The sequence below is a fragment of the Saimiri boliviensis genome, chromosome 2 (genome assembly GCF_048565385.1).
Source record: "Saimiri boliviensis isolate mSaiBol1 chromosome 2, mSaiBol1.pri, whole genome shotgun sequence".
Lineage (NCBI taxonomy): Eukaryota > Metazoa > Chordata > Mammalia > Primates > Cebidae > Saimiri > Saimiri boliviensis.
In genome coordinates, this window is record NC_133450.1 from 111,357,534 (window position 1) to 111,372,850 (window position 15,317).

General features: G+C 46.2%; 1 long non-coding RNA gene across 2 annotated transcripts; it reads right to left on the minus strand.

Annotated features, from left to right (window-relative positions):
• Positions 1-423: 423 nt before the first annotated feature.
• Positions 424-9,713, minus strand: LOC141582739 (uncharacterized). Of its 2 annotated transcripts, XR_012515616.1 has the most exons (5): positions 9,605-9,713; positions 9,184-9,302; positions 6,306-6,343; positions 1,045-1,144; positions 424-605 (listed from the first exon to the last, which is right to left on the minus strand). It is a non-coding gene; the product is annotated as an uncharacterized LOC141582739 (long non-coding RNA). The 2 variants fall into 2 exon arrangements; XR_012515615.1 differs by lacking the exon at positions 9,605-9,713 and having other exon boundaries at positions 9,184-9,367.
• Between the last annotated feature and the right edge of the window lie 5,604 nt (positions 9,714-15,317).

Consider the following 15,317-nt stretch of genomic DNA (forward strand, 5'->3'; position numbering starts at 1 on the left):
CATTCTATCTTTACTTTTCTAAAAAACTTGCTTGTCTAGGAAAGCATAAACTTGCTCTGTGGCTCACACCTGTAACCCCAGCACTTTGGGAGGCTGAGGGAGGCGGATCACCTGAGGTCAAATGTTTGAGAGCAGCCTGGCCAACATGGTGAAACCCCATCTCTACTAAAAATATAAAAATTAGCCAGGTGTGGTGGCAAGCACCTGTGATCCCAGCTACTTAGGAGACTGAAGCAGAAAAATCACTTGAACCGCAGAGGAGTAGGTTGTAGTGAGCCAAGATCACACCACTGCCCTCTATCTAGCCTGCGCAACAGAGTGAGACTCCATCTGAAAAACAAACAAAAAAAAAAACCACCAACCAAACCAAAAAAAAAAAAAAAAATGTGTTTTCACTTTATGTACTCACCCCGAGTTGTTTCTTGCACGAGATTCAAGAACCCTCCCTTAGGGTCTGGATCGGGTCCCCTTTCCTGTAACACAGCTGCAGATCCTGCAGGGGGTCAGACTTGGGTCCTAAGATGCAGTCGGGGAATGTCATAATGGCAGCCACCAGGTCTCAGGGATCTGGGCTCATGGGGGTCTGCTGGGTCAGGAGGCACCTGCTGAATATGGGGTTCTTCAATGTCAGGGAGGGGAATGGTCCACTTACACGATGAGGAGAGGGTTATATTCAAGACAGAACATGCACGCACATGGCGGACTATGAGATGTTCCTGGCCACAACAGTGAAATTGGGACCTCTAGAATCAGGACCAGGTTCAAATCCTGACTCTGACGCTTGTGAGTGTGGCCTTGGGGCAAGCCACCTCCCTAATGTGCAATTCTCTTGTCTGTACAATGGGAACAGAGTTGTCTTTATTTTGCATGTTTGCTTATTACATTTAATTATTTCCCTAATCTTCATTTTACCCTCATGAGGGTTGTCAGACTTAGCAAAGCATCATACAGATGCACAGTTACCTTCAAAGACAAAGAGTAAATAAGGTTTTAGTTTAAGTCTCGTGCATTATTTGAGACATACACGAAGAGTCCAAAACTCACACTTCACTGGATGTCCTGTGTTTTCTCTGGCAACCCGGCTCCCCACCGACGTGGTGCTTTTGGGATAGTTATCTCCCGCTCTCAGCTTTGGTTTCTATATCTGGAAAATGTGGAAGTGGGAGGTAGAATAAATGATTTTGAAGTTGCTGTGACTTTCTGAGAGTCCTTCACATGTTACTTGAACCCATTCTCTTGCCAAGCCCAAGCCCCACCCCAACTCCAGTCTGCATGCCTCAGTTTCCCCTCTCAGTCCTTAGGAATACTGTTTCTTTAAAAAAACTGGAGTCTCGCTTTGTTACCCAGGCTAAAGGGCAGTGTCCCGATCTTGGCTCACTGCAACCTCTGCTTCCCAACCAATGCTGTCTCAGCCTCCCGAGTAGCTGGGATTATAGGCGTGAATCATTATGCCTGGCTATTTTTTATATTTTTAGTATAAAAATTAGGGTTTCACCATATAGGGTTTCACCATGTTGCCAGGCTGGTCTCGAACTACTGGCCTCAAGTGAACTACCCATCTCAGCCTCCCTAAGTACTGGGATTACAGGTTTGACCCACCCCACCCAGCTCAAAGACAATGGAACACTACTTTCTAATCTTGAGTCAGTTTCACTTATGCAGCAATGGAGCCAGCTGGTGGCTCCATGGAGAAGTGCCCTGAGGGTAAACTGCCCACAGCAGGGATCGGAAAAACACTCAAAGGAATCTGACAGAAGATTAGCATCTCTGGGAGAAAAAATGGTTCAATAAACTGTAGCAACCCCAGTATCCACACCTCCTTCACCAGGATCTCATGGTGATGTTAGGAGCTGTCTACCAAGAGGCAGGAAAAATGCACAGGGAAAGTGACACAGTGCATTATCTGCAGGTATCTTGGTCTTCTCTGATATTTTTTTTTTTTTTTTTTTTTGTGGAGTCTTGCAATGTCCCTCAGGCTGGAGTGCAGTGGTGTAATCTCATCTAACTGCAACTTACACCTCCCGGGTTCAACTGATTCTCCTGCCTCAGCCTCCTTAGTAGCTGGGATTACAGGGGCCTGCCACACCATGCCTGGCCAAGTTTTGTATTTTCAGTAGAGATGAGGTTTTGCCATGTTGTCCAGGCTGGTCTTGAACTCCTGACATCAAGTGATCCACCTGCCTCAGACTCCTAACGTGCTGAAATTACAGGCATGAGCAACCACACACAGCCTGGTCTCCTCTGATTTTAGCAATGATGGTGTCGACCTGATCAATTGCCCTGAATTTTCCCTTGTTCTTCCTGTCTGTCTCTTTCTTCCTAATGAAGACAAGTATGCACTACACATCAATCACTGTCTGAGTGCCTTCTATTGCATTTGCTAAGCACCTAATGTTTGCAAGGCCCTAGAATACAAGGTGAAGGAATTAGAAAAAAGTCCTGGCCCCTAGTCCTGCCAAAAACAATCATATGTATGCGCATTTGATTTTTTAAAAAGTATTCAATTATAATCAAAATGCCACTAACATTTTCACAAGGTCAGGCGCAGTGGCTCACACCTGTAATCTCAGCACTTTGAGAGGCCAAGATGGGTGTATCATTTGAGGTCAGGAGTTGGAGGCCAGCCTGGCTGACGTGGTGAAACCTGGTGTCTACTAAAAATACAAAAATGAGCCAAACCCAGTGGCACACGCCTATAATCCCAGCTCCTCAGGGGGCCGAGACTGGAGAACTGTTTGAACCCAAGAGGCGGAGGTTGCAGTGAACTGAGATTGTACCACTGCACTCCAGCCTGGGTGATGTAGCCAGACTCTGTCTCAAGAAAATAAAACATTTTTTACTATTTTTAGAAAGAGTGTCTTGCTCTGTCTCAGAGCTGGAATTCAGTGGCGTGATCACAGTTCACTGAAACCTTGAACTGCTGGGCTCAAGGGATCCTCCTGCCTCAGCCTCCCAAGTAGTTAGTACTATAGGTGCACACTATAACCAACATGCCCAGTTAATATATATATATATTTTTTGTAAAGATAAGATCTCTCTGGTTGGTATGTTACTCAGACTAGCCTTGATCTCCTGGCATCCAGTGATCCTCCCACCTCAGCCTCCATATGCCATTATACCTTAATGGTACCTAGCCAGGGCTTAGTACTTAAATGTACTTAGTATTTAAATGTACTTAGCCAGAATCACCTATACCTGTGATCCCAGTACTTTGGGAAGCCAAGGTAGGATGATCACCTGAGGCCAGGAGCTTGAGAGCACCTGCCCAACGTACTGAAACCACATCTCTACTAAAAATACAAAAAAATTATCTGGGTGTGGTAGTGCCTGTAATCCCAGCTAATAGGGAGGCTGAGGCACATGAATTGCTTGAACGTTGGAGGTGGAGGTTGCAGTGAGCTGAGATCACACCATTGCATCAGCCTGGCCAACAGAGGGAGACCCTGTCTCAAACAAACAAACATCTAGCCAGGGCTCTGGAAACCATGGCATATAGTATCTACACAGGAGACATAGAGATCCCACCATCTGTTTTTTTTTTTTTTTTTTTTTTTTTTTTTTTTTTTTTTGAGACGGAGTTTCGCTCTTGTTACCCAGGCTGGAGTGCAATGGCGCTGTCTCAGCTCACCGCAACCTCCGCCTCCTGGGTTCAAGCAATTCTCCTGCCTCAGCCTCCTCAGTAGCTGGGATTACAGGCATGTGCCACCATGCCCAGATAATTTTTTGTATTTTTAGTAGAGACAGGGTTTCACCATGTTGACCAGGATGGTCTCGATCTCTCAACCTCGTGATCCACCTGCCTCGGCCTCCCAAAGTGCTGGGATTACAGGCTTGAGCCACTGCGCCCGGCTCACCATCTGTTTTTATACAGCTCATGAGCTGCCCAAGAATGTTTATTGGTTTTATATTTTTAAATACTTGAAAAAAATCAGACTGGGCACAGTGGCTCACACCTGCAATCCCAGCACTTTGGGAGGCTAAAGTGGGAGGATCACCTGAGATCAGGAGTTGGAGACCAGCCTGGTTAACATGGTGAAACCCCATCTCTACTAAAATACAAAAATTAGCCAGGCCTGGTGGCACACACCTGTAATCCCAGACTATAGTGCAGTGGTTCAGTCTTGGCTCACTGCAATCTCTGCCTCCTGGGTTCAAGTAGTTCTCCTGCCTCAGCCTCCCAAGTAGCTAGGACTACAGGTGTGTACCACCATGCCCACCATTTTTTTTTTTTTTTTGTATTTTTAGTAGAGATGGAGTTTCACCATGTTGGGGAGGATGGTCTCAATCTCCTGACCTCATGATCTGCCCACCGCAGCCTCCCAAAGTGATGGGATTACAGGCATGAGCCCCAGCTTTTTTTTTTTTTTTTTTTTTTTTTTTTTTTTTTTTTTGAGAGAGAGGGTCTCGCTCTGTGGAGGTGCAGGCTGTGCTGAGTTCTGACTGTACTACTGCACCCAGGCTGGAGTGCAGAAGTGACATAATGGCTCACTGCAGCCTCCACCTTCCCTGGATTCAAACGATCCTCCCCCTTCAGCCTCGTGAGTAGCTGGCTACAAGAACATGCCAACATGCCTGGCTAATTTTTTTGTGTTTTTTGTAGAGACTGGGTCCCTCTATGTTATGCACGCTGGTCTCAAACACCTGGCTTCAAGCAGTCCCCCTGCCTTAGCCTCCCAAAGTCTGGAAGTCTGGATATTACAGCGGTGAGCCACTGTACTCAGTCTGTATTATCCTTACAAACGAATTTTTTTTTTTTTTCTTTTTTGAAGACAGGGTCTCAGTCTGTCATCCAGGCTCACTGCATCCAGGTGCAATTGTGGCTCACTGCAGCCTCCACCTCTCAGGCTCAAGCAGTCCTCCTGCTTCAGTCTCCCAGTAGCTGGGACCACAGGTGCACCACCATGTAAGACTAACTTATTTTTTGTAGAGATGGGCTTTCACCCTCCTGCCTGGGCTGATCTCAAACAGCTGGACTCAAACGATCCTCCAGCCTCAGCCTCCCAAAGTGCTGGGATTACAGATGAGAGCTGCCAAACCCAACCTGTTTTATTGCTTATAGTAGTTACCTGTATTAGAAGACATTCCAAGCCGGGCGCAGTGGCTCAAGCCTGTAATCCCAGCACTTTGGGAGGCTGAGGCGGGTGGATCACGAGGTCAAGAGATCGAGACCATTCTGGTCAGCATGGTGAAACCCCGTCTCTACTAAAAAATACAAAAAATTAGCTGGGCATGGTGGCATGTGCCTGTAATCCCAGCTACTCAGGAGGCTGAGGCAGGAGAATTGCCTGAACCCAGGAGGCAGAGGTTGCGGTGAGCTGAGATCGCGCCATTGCACTCCAGCCTGGGTAAACAAGAGTGAAAACTCTGTCTCAAAAAAAAAAAAAAAAAAAAAAAAAAAAAAAAAAAGAAGACATTCCATTGTGTTCAAGCCCCTGGCTGACCAAAAACTCCACGGCCATCACTCTGAGCCTGCTTATAGAGAAGACTAGTAAGGGTTGCATTGCCTTTTCTTTTTTCTTTTGAGATGGAGTCTTCTCTGGCCCCAGGCTTAAGTGCAGTGGCGTGATCTAAGCTCACTGCTAGCTCCACCTTCAGGGTTCAAGTGATTCTCCTGCCTCGGTCTCCCAATTAGCTGGGATTACAGGCACATGCAACCATACCCGGTTCATTTCTGTATTTTTAGTAGAGCCAAGGTTTTGCCATGTTAGCCAGGCTGATCTTGAACTCCTGACCTCAAGTGATGTGCCCACCTCAGCCTCCCAAAGTGCTGGGATTACAGGCATGCACCCCCATGCGTGGCAGAAGGATCGGATTTTCTCATTTTATTTCTTAGATGGAGTCTCACTCTGTCACCCAGGCTGGAGTACAATGGTGTGGTCTCAGCTCACTGCAACCTCCACCTCCCGGGATTCTCAGGCGTCAGCCTCTTGAGTAGCTGGGACTACAGGCATGTGCCACCACACCTGGCTAATTTCTGTATTTTTAGTAGAGATGGGGTTTCTATGTTGGCCGTGATGGCCTCGAACTCCTGACCTCTGGTGATCTTCTCACCTCCACCTTCTAAAGTGCTGAGATTACAGGTGTAAACCACCGTGCTGAGCCATGGGTTTTCTTGAACCAAGGCATATTCCTTGTCATGTTTAACAAAATTGTGCCCCAGCCCTGTACTTTCCTTGATTCATCCTCCTTTGAATAGCGAACCTCTCAAAAGCTGTAAGGAACATGGAAGAGCCACTGGCCAGGTGGGCTGGGGTCCCAAGCAGTTGCCACCGCCTTTCCCAGGATGTTCACGGGGTCTCATGTACCTGTCCTGTTATCTCCTAGGTCAGCTTGTCGACACCGTCTGGGTGAAAAAAGGAGACCAGACCTTGTTTTCTTCCATGTTCACAGCCAGTATCACCATCCACAACATTGCTGTCAGTGCATGCCTGACCCACCAGTTTCCTGGAAATATTTAGACCTGGTTTATTAACCATACACCTGCCAGACCCAACCCAGCCAAAACACTAAATCGACTGAACGCAGTGACGAACACCTGTAATCCCATCACTTTGGGAGGCCGAGGCCGGTGGATCTCCTGAGGTCAGGAGTTTGAGACCAGCCTGACCAACATGGTGAAATCCCATCTCTACTGAAAATATAAAAATGAGCCAGGTGTGGGGGTGCACACCTGTAATCCCAGCTACTTGGGAGGCTGAGGTGGGAGAATCACTTGAACACAGGAGGTGGAGTTGCAATGAGCTGAGATTGAACCACCGCACTCCAGCCCGGGCAGAGCATGACACTCCATCTCAAAAAACAACAGTAACGAGGCTGGGCCCGGTGGCTCACGCCTGTAACCCCAGCACTTTGGGAAGCCAAGGCGGGTGGATCACGAGGTCAAGAGATTGAGACCATCCTGGTCAACATGGTGAAACCCCGTCTCTACTAAAAAATATAAAAAAATAGCTGGGCATGGTGGCACATGCCTGTAATCCCAGCTACTCAGGAGGCTGAGGCAGGACAATTGCCTGAACCCAGGAGGCGGACGTTGCGGTGAGCCGAGATCGTGCCATTGCACTACAGCCTGGGTAACAAGAGCGAAACTCCGACTAAAAAAAAAGACGACAACAACAACAGTAACAACAACAAAAACACAAACTCAATCTCCAGCCCTTTTTTTTTTTTTTTTCTTTTTTAAGAGATAGATAGGGACTTCCTGTGTTGTTCAGCCTACAGTGCAGTGGTATAATCATAGCCCACTGCAGCCTCTTACTCCCAGGATCAAGCAGTCCTCCCACCTTAGCCTCCTGAGTAGCTGGGATTACAGGTGAATGCTACCATGCCCAACTAATATTTGTGTGTGTGTGTGGAGATGGGGTCTCACCATGTTGGCCAGGCTGGCCTCAAACTCTGAGCTTCAAGTGATCCTCCCATCTCAGCCTTCCAAAGTCCTGGGATTACAGGTATGAGCCTCTGCTCCTGGCCAAAACCTAATTACACATTCGTGAATGACAGAGAGCATGAGCTTCTGTGTCCTTTAACAATGAAATGCAAAATCCATCGGTAAGCTGCATCCAGACCCATCTCACATGCAGGGATACACAAAGACTCAACATAAATGGATGGAGAAAGATTTACCAACCAACTTGAGAGCAAAAATAAGTTAATTAATAAAAAGCAGGAGTTGCAAATCTCGCCTCTGATAAAATAAACTTTAAAGCAACAAAGATCAAAAGAGGCAAAGAAGGACATTACATAATGGTCAAAGGATCAATGCAACGAGAAGAGCTAACGATCCTAAATATATACGCACCCAATACAGGAACACCCAGATTACGTAAGACTTATAAAGAGACAGACTCCCACACAATAATAGGGGGAGACTTCAACATCAATATTAGACAGATCAACGAGACAGAAAATTAACAAGGATATCCAGGACTTGAACTCACATCCGGAACAAGTAAACTTAATAAACATTTATAGAACTCTCCATTTTAAATACACAAAATATACACTCTTATCAGTACCACATCATACCTACTTACAGGTTTAAATGAATTATTGGTTGGCTGCTTGTTTGTTATTTTCTTTCCTCATTTTTTTCCTGTCTCCATTATTAAGCAAAACTACTGGCATAAAAGACGTTTTCAATACCCGTTTTTAGACTGCATTCTAGCCTGGGCAATAAAGCAACACTCCCGTTCTCTCTCCCTCTTCCTCTTTCTTCCTCTCCTTCATTCTTTTTAATTATTCTTTTTTCTTTCTTTCTTTCCTTTTTTTTTTTTTTTTCCTTAAAAACAACAACAATGGCCGGGCGTGGTGGCTCAAGCCTGTAATCCCAGCACTTTGGGAGGCCAAGGCGGGTGGATCACGAGGTCAAGAGATCGAGACCATCCTGGTCAACATGGTGAAATCCCCTCTCTACTAAAAATACAAAAAATTAGCTGGGCATGGTGGTGCGTGCCTGTAATCCCAGCTACTGAGGAGGCTGAGGCAGGAGAATTGCCTGAACCCAGGAGGCGGAGGTTGCGGTGAGCCGAGATCGTGCCATTGCACTCCAGCCTGGGTAACAAGAGCGAAACTCCGTCTCAAAAACAACAACAACCACAACCACAACAACAACCACAACCACAACAACAACAACAACAACAACAATGAAATGGATTATTCGTTGGATATAACTTTGCTGGGGATGCTGTAACAAAGTGCCACCAACTAAGTGGCTTAGAATAAGACAAATTTTTTGTCTCAGGCCAGATGCCGTGGCTCATGTCTGTAATCCCTGTACTTTGGGAGCATGAGTGAGAGGATAACTTCAGGTCAGGAGTTCAATACCAGCCAGGCCAACAGGATGAAACCCCACCTGTACTAAAAACAATACAGCCGGGAGTGGTGGCTCACACCTGTAATCCTAGCACTTTGGGAGGCTGAGGTTGGCAGATCAAGAGGTCAGGAGTTTGAGACCAGCATAGCCAACATGGTGAAACCCCATCTCTACTAAAAATATAAAAATTAGCTGGTTGTGGTGGTGCACGCCTGCCATCCTAGCTACTCAGGAGACTGAGGCAGGAGAACTGCTTGAACCCAGAGGTGGAGGTTGCAGTGAGCTGAGATTGCACCACTGCACTCCAGACTGGAGGAAAGAGCAAGAATCCAACTCGGGAAAAAAAAAAAAAAGCCAGGTATGGTTGCATGTACCTGTGTTCCCAAGCTACTCAGGAGGCTGAGGTTGGAGGATTGCTTGAGTCAGGGAGGATGAGGCTGCAGTGAGCTGAGATCACACCACTTCACTCCAGCCTGGGTGACAGAACAAGACCCTGTCTCAAGGAAAAAATATTTTATTCTTTCTTTTTCTTTCACAGGCAACAAATTTTTCTTTTAGTAAGGACAACAGTTATATAGCATCAGGGCCCCACATTCATGACCCATTTTAACTTGATGACCTCTGTAATGACCCAGTCTCCAAATAAGTTCATGCTTGTAATTCCAGCACTTTGGAAGGCTGAAGCGGGAGGATTACTTGAGGCCAGAGCTCGAGACCAGCCTGAGAAACATAGTGAGACTTCACCTCTACAAAACCAATTAAAAAAAAAAATTAGCTGGGTATAGGAATATGCACCTGTAGTCCCAGCTCCTTGGGAGGCAGGAGCACAGAGCCAGTCCAGGAGGTCGAGGCTGCAGTCATCTGTGATTGTGTCACTGTACACCAGCTTGGGCAGCAGCAAGACCTAGTCTGTCTCAAGAGGGAAAAAAAAAAAGTTTGCTGATCCAATTTGGGGTAATTTTTAAAAACTTTAACTCTGTATTTTTTCATATTGCTTAGCTTTTCTACATGAACTCTGTGATTATAACCAGAAAATAGCAGTCGCATTACTTGTTTTTGTTTGTTTTTTGAGATGGAGTTCTGATCTTGTTGCCCAAGCTGGACTGCAGTGGCATGATCTCTTTTCACTGCAACCTCTGCCTCCTGGGTTAAGTGATTCTCCTGCCTCAGCCTCCTGAGTAGCTGGGACTGCAGGCGCACACCAGCCCACCTGGCTCATTTTTGTAGTTTTAGTAGAGAGGGGGATTCACCGTGTTGGTCACGCTGGTCTCGAACTTCTGGCTTCCAGTGATGTTCCCGCCTCAGCCTCTCAAAGTGCTGGAATTACAGGCATGAGCCACTACCCCTGGCCATACTTATCTTTTTGTCCACAAAAATGACCAGCATTTCAATTTTTGTTTTGTTTTTCTTAGATGAAAAAAACTGGTAGTTATAATTGGGGAGGACAATTTGCATTATGGGAATCTGGGCATCATGCCAAGTTCCATAATCTAAGTTGGTAAAAAGAAACTGGGGTTATAGGCTGGTGGGGTGGCACACGCCTATAATCCCAGCACTTTGGGAGGCCGAGGTGGATGGATTACGTGAGGTCAGGAGTTTGAGATCAGCCTGGCCAACATGGTGAAACCCCATCTGTACTAAAAATACAAAAATTAGCTGGGCCTAGTTGTGGGTACCTTTAATCCCAGTTACTCATGAGACTGAGCAGGAGAATCACTTGAGCCTGGGAGTGGGAGTGAGACTCTGTTTCCAAAAACACAAACAAACAAACAAACAAAAAGCAAAAGAAAAATTGGGGTTATGAATCATTTGGTAAGGAATAATGGTCTTGTTCACAAACTTGTGATCCTTTTTTTGCAGGCTAGAAATCAACCCAGTTAGTAAAATAGTAGCAACAGCAGCCAAAAGGGAAGAGTATTTAAAATGCAGGAGGTGCTGGTCTAGGCACGTTCATGGATGACATTATTTAGCCTTGAGCATCATCTTACGAGTACATCCTCATATGGTTCCTATTTGACAGGTGGAAAAACTGAGGCACGGAGACCTATGTCATCTGTCCAGACTCACAGTGGTACTAAGTGGTAGTGCACGTGTCACCTGACATTATCTTGTGCACTATGCCTATCTAATTATTGTTTTTGAGAAACAGTTTCCTTCTTCTTGTCCATGCAGGAGTGCAATCTTGGCTCACTGCAACCTCCACTTCCCAGGTTCAAGCGATTCTCCTGCCTCAGCCTCCCAAATAGTTGGGATTACAGGCATGTGCCACCATGCTTGGCGAATTTTATATGTTTATTAGAGATGGGGTTTCTGCATGTTGGTCAGGCTGGTCTTGAACTCCTGACCTCAGGTGATCCACCTTCCTCTGCCTCCCAAAGTGCTGGGTTTACAGGCATGAGCCACCACATCTGGCATTTTTTTTTTTTTTGAGATGGAGTCTCACTCTGTCGTCCAGACTGGAGTGCCATGGGATGATCTCTGCTCACTACACCCTCCACCTCCCAGGTTCAAGCCATTCTCCTGCCTCAGCTTCCTGAGTAGCTGCGATTGTAGGCACGTGCCACCACGCTAGGCTAATTTGTGTAATTTTAGTGGAGTCAGGGTTTCACCATGGTGGCCAGGATGGTCTTGAGCTCCTGACCTCTTGTGATCCACCTGCTTCAGGCTCCCAAAGTGCTGGGATTACAGGCATGAGCCACCTCACCTGGCAACTATGCCTATCTCATTGTATTTCTAAAAGGAAAGGGGAAAAAAATTGTACTTCCATCCTCACAGTAATTCCATGAAGGAGATAATATCATCCACCTTTAACAAATGAGAAAACAAAAGCTCCAGTTTTTTTGTTTTGTTTTGTTTTGTTTTTTCCCTCCTGAGACAGTGTCTCACTTTGAAGCCCAAGCTTGAGGGCAGTGGCATGATCTTGGCTCACTGCAGTCTTGACCTCTGGGACTCAAGTGATCCTCCCACTTTAGCCTCCTGAATAGCTGGGACTACAGGGTGACACCACCACACCGCAATAATTTTTTGATTTTTTTTTGTAGAGATGGGGTCTTGCTATGTTGCCCAGGCTGCTGTCAAACTCCTGGGCTCAAGCAATCCTCCCACGTCGACCTCCCAAAGTGCTGGGATTGCAGGCGTGCTTGCTCCAGCTTCTTTGTTTCCCAGAGCCACACTAAGTTGTTAGTGGCTGAGTCAAGAGAGTCCCGGGGGTCTACTGCAGCGTTTTTCCAGCTAGACTACAGCCACTGTAATACCTGGAAGTTGTCTGACAGTGAAGTAAGATCGATTATTTGGGTGTGGAGCACAAACAGAGGAACCATCTCTTAGAAAACTTAACTCTCACATTCTGATGCGGCCAGGATGTTTTGTAGGAAGAGATTCCATAGCTCCCATCCAGGACCAGTGAATAGGAATTAGGTACAAGGCGTGGTGGCTCATGCCTGCAATCCCAGCACTATCAGAGGCCAAGGTGGGCAGATCACTAGGTCAGTTCAAGACCAGACAGGCCAATATGGTGAAACCCCATCTCTGGGCCGGGCATGGTGGCTCAAGCCTGTAATCCCAGCACTTTGGGAGGCCAAGGCGGGCGGATCACAAAGTCAAGAGATCGAGGCCATCCTGGTCAACATGGTGAAACCCCGTCTCTACAAAAAATACAAAAAATTAGCTAAGCATGGTAGCGCATGCCTGTAATCCCAGCTACTCGGGAGGCAGAGGAAGGACAATTGCCTGAACCCAGGAGGCAGAGGTTGTGGTGAGCTGAGATCATGACACTGTACTCAAGCCTGGGTAACAAGAGAGAAACTCCGTCTCAAAGAAAAAGAAAAAGAGAAACCCCATCTCTATGAAAATTACAAAAATTAGCTGGGTGTGGTGGCAGGTGCCTGTAATCACAGATATTTGGGAGGCTGAGGCAGGAGAATCCCTTGAACCCATGAGGCAGAGGTTGCAGTGAGCTATCATGCCACTGCACTCTAGCCTAGGTGACAGAGCAAGATTCAGTATCAAAAAAAAAAAAAAGACCGTTTTAGCTGAGTATTCTGAAAAACTTGTCTAGCATTCAAAGCACGACAGTTTTAGCTGTGTATTTTCAAAAAGTTCTCTCTACCTGCCATAGCTCAAGAAGTCAAAACGAGTGATCTGCGTCCCCTTGAGTTGAGCATTCTTTTAGTAAGAAAGGATTAAGTTCAATTTGAATTCTGGAAAACGGCTTCTCATCTTGTCAATCAGCTGTCAGTTTTGTGCGTTAATTTCTAGGAGAGGTAATAGAGTCAATCCAAAACCAAAGGTGTATTCAAGTCCAGATTGACAAGTCAAACCAAGAAAGCAGGCACTGAGCTGGCAGAGGGATCTTTTCCCAGTGGGCCTTAAGGCCCACATAAATCCCTGTGAAGGAATCGGGAAACAGAGACAGAAAGGGACTCGACTAAGGCTTGTCACATGAAAGTGCCTGGCAGACTGACTGGCAGAGGGCTGGAAATCAAATCCAAATGTTCGGACGTGTAATTTCACAGGGTGCACCGTCTCCCCCAGGCCCAATGTGACACTTCAATGGCTTAACGAGAGCTTGACAGGATGGATGTCAACATGAAAAGACATTCGATTCCATCGGACCTGTCTTTGGCCCATTGTCTCTAAGGAGAATGTGCCTGGTTCAAATTCTCACTTTGCTTCTCACCTGAGAGATGTGACCTCAGTGGTCAATGGGAAATGAGCTGGTTTCAGTCACCAACCTCTCACTCATCACCAAGAAAAATTCCTTCAACCATACATGGATTGTGTTTTCAGGAGTGCTGGGCTTTATCCACAGTTCTGAGTAACATGCTAAAAGAGGAAAAAAGATTTGCTGCTCAGGAATGGAGACAGAAATACAGACACAGACACACAGACACACACACACACACAAACACACACACACACACATGACACAAAAAACACCCAAACACAGGACGCACACACAACTGCTCGTGTTCAGCAAAATACTTAATGGTATGAGGTGGGCTTTGAACCCGTCCATGCTCCAAAGGAAGACACACCTTTCGTTGTATCACCCGTCTATTCTCATAGGGAATGTGAGTAATTCTTTCGGACATGGCTCATGATGACAGGGACCACTCTCATTTCACCCTCAGAGGCAGACAAGAGGACTGCAAAGGACTCAGGTGTCGCCCCCGTTGACTGAAGAGGACTCCCATTTCCCCTCGAACCCAAAGACACAGCAAAAGTAGCTTTCCCTTGGAAGAGCACACAACTTTTTCAAAACACACAGCTAAAACGGTCCCCGCTTTAAGTGCTAAAGCATTTAAAGCGGTGAGCGATTTAGCTGTGTATTCTGAAAAACATGTCTAGCATTCAAAGCACGGACAGTTTTAGCTGTGTATTTTCAAAAACTTGTCTCTACCTGCCGTAGCTCATGAAGTCAAAACGAGTGAGATGTGTCCCCTTGAGTTGAGCATTCTTTTAGTAAGAAAAGATTAAGTTCAATTTGAATTCTGGAAAACTGCTTCTCATCTTGTCAATCAGCTGTCAGTTTTGTGTGTTAATTTCTAGGAGAGGTAATAGAGTCAATCCAAAACCAAAGGTGTATTCAAGTCCAGATTGACAAGTCAAACCAAGAAAGCAGGCACTGAACTGACAGAGGGATCTTTTCCCAGTGGGCCTTAAGGCCCACATAAATCCCTGTGAAGGAATCGGGAACAGAGACAGAAAGGGACTCGCCTAAGGCTTGTCTCATGAAAGTGCCTGGCAGACTGACTGGCAGAGGGCTGGAAACCAAATCCAAATCTTCGGACGTGTAATTTCACAGGGTGCACACCCTCCCACATGCCCAATGTGACACTTCAATGGCTTAACGAGAGCTTGACGGGATGGATGTCAACATAAAAAGACATTCGATTCCATTGGACCTGTCTTTGGCCCATTGTCTCTAAGTAGATTGTGCCTGGTTCAAATTCTCACTTTGCTTCTCACCTGAGAGATGTGACCTCAGTGGTCAATGGGAAATGAGCTGGTTTCAGTCACCAACCTCTCACTCATCACCAAGAAAAATTCCTTCAACCATACATGGATTGTGTTTTCAGGAGTGCTGGGCTTCATCCACAGTTCTGAGTAACATGCTGAAAGAGGAAAAAAGATTTGCTGCTCAGGAATGCAGACAGAAATACAGACACACACACACACACACACACACACACACACACACATGACACAAAAAACACCCAAACACAGGCCGCACACACAACTGCTCGTGTTCAGCAAAATACTTAGTGGTATGAGGTGGGCTTTGAACCCGTCCATGCTCCAAAGGAAGACACACCTTTCGCTATTTCACCCCTCTATTCTCGTAGGGAATGTGAATAACTCTTTCAGACATGGCTCATGATGACAGGGACCACTCTCATTTCACCCTCAGAGGCAGACAAGAGGACTGCAAAGGACTCAGGTGTCGTCCCTGCTGACTGAAGAGGACTCCCATTTCCCGTCGAACCCAAAGACACAGCAAAAGTAG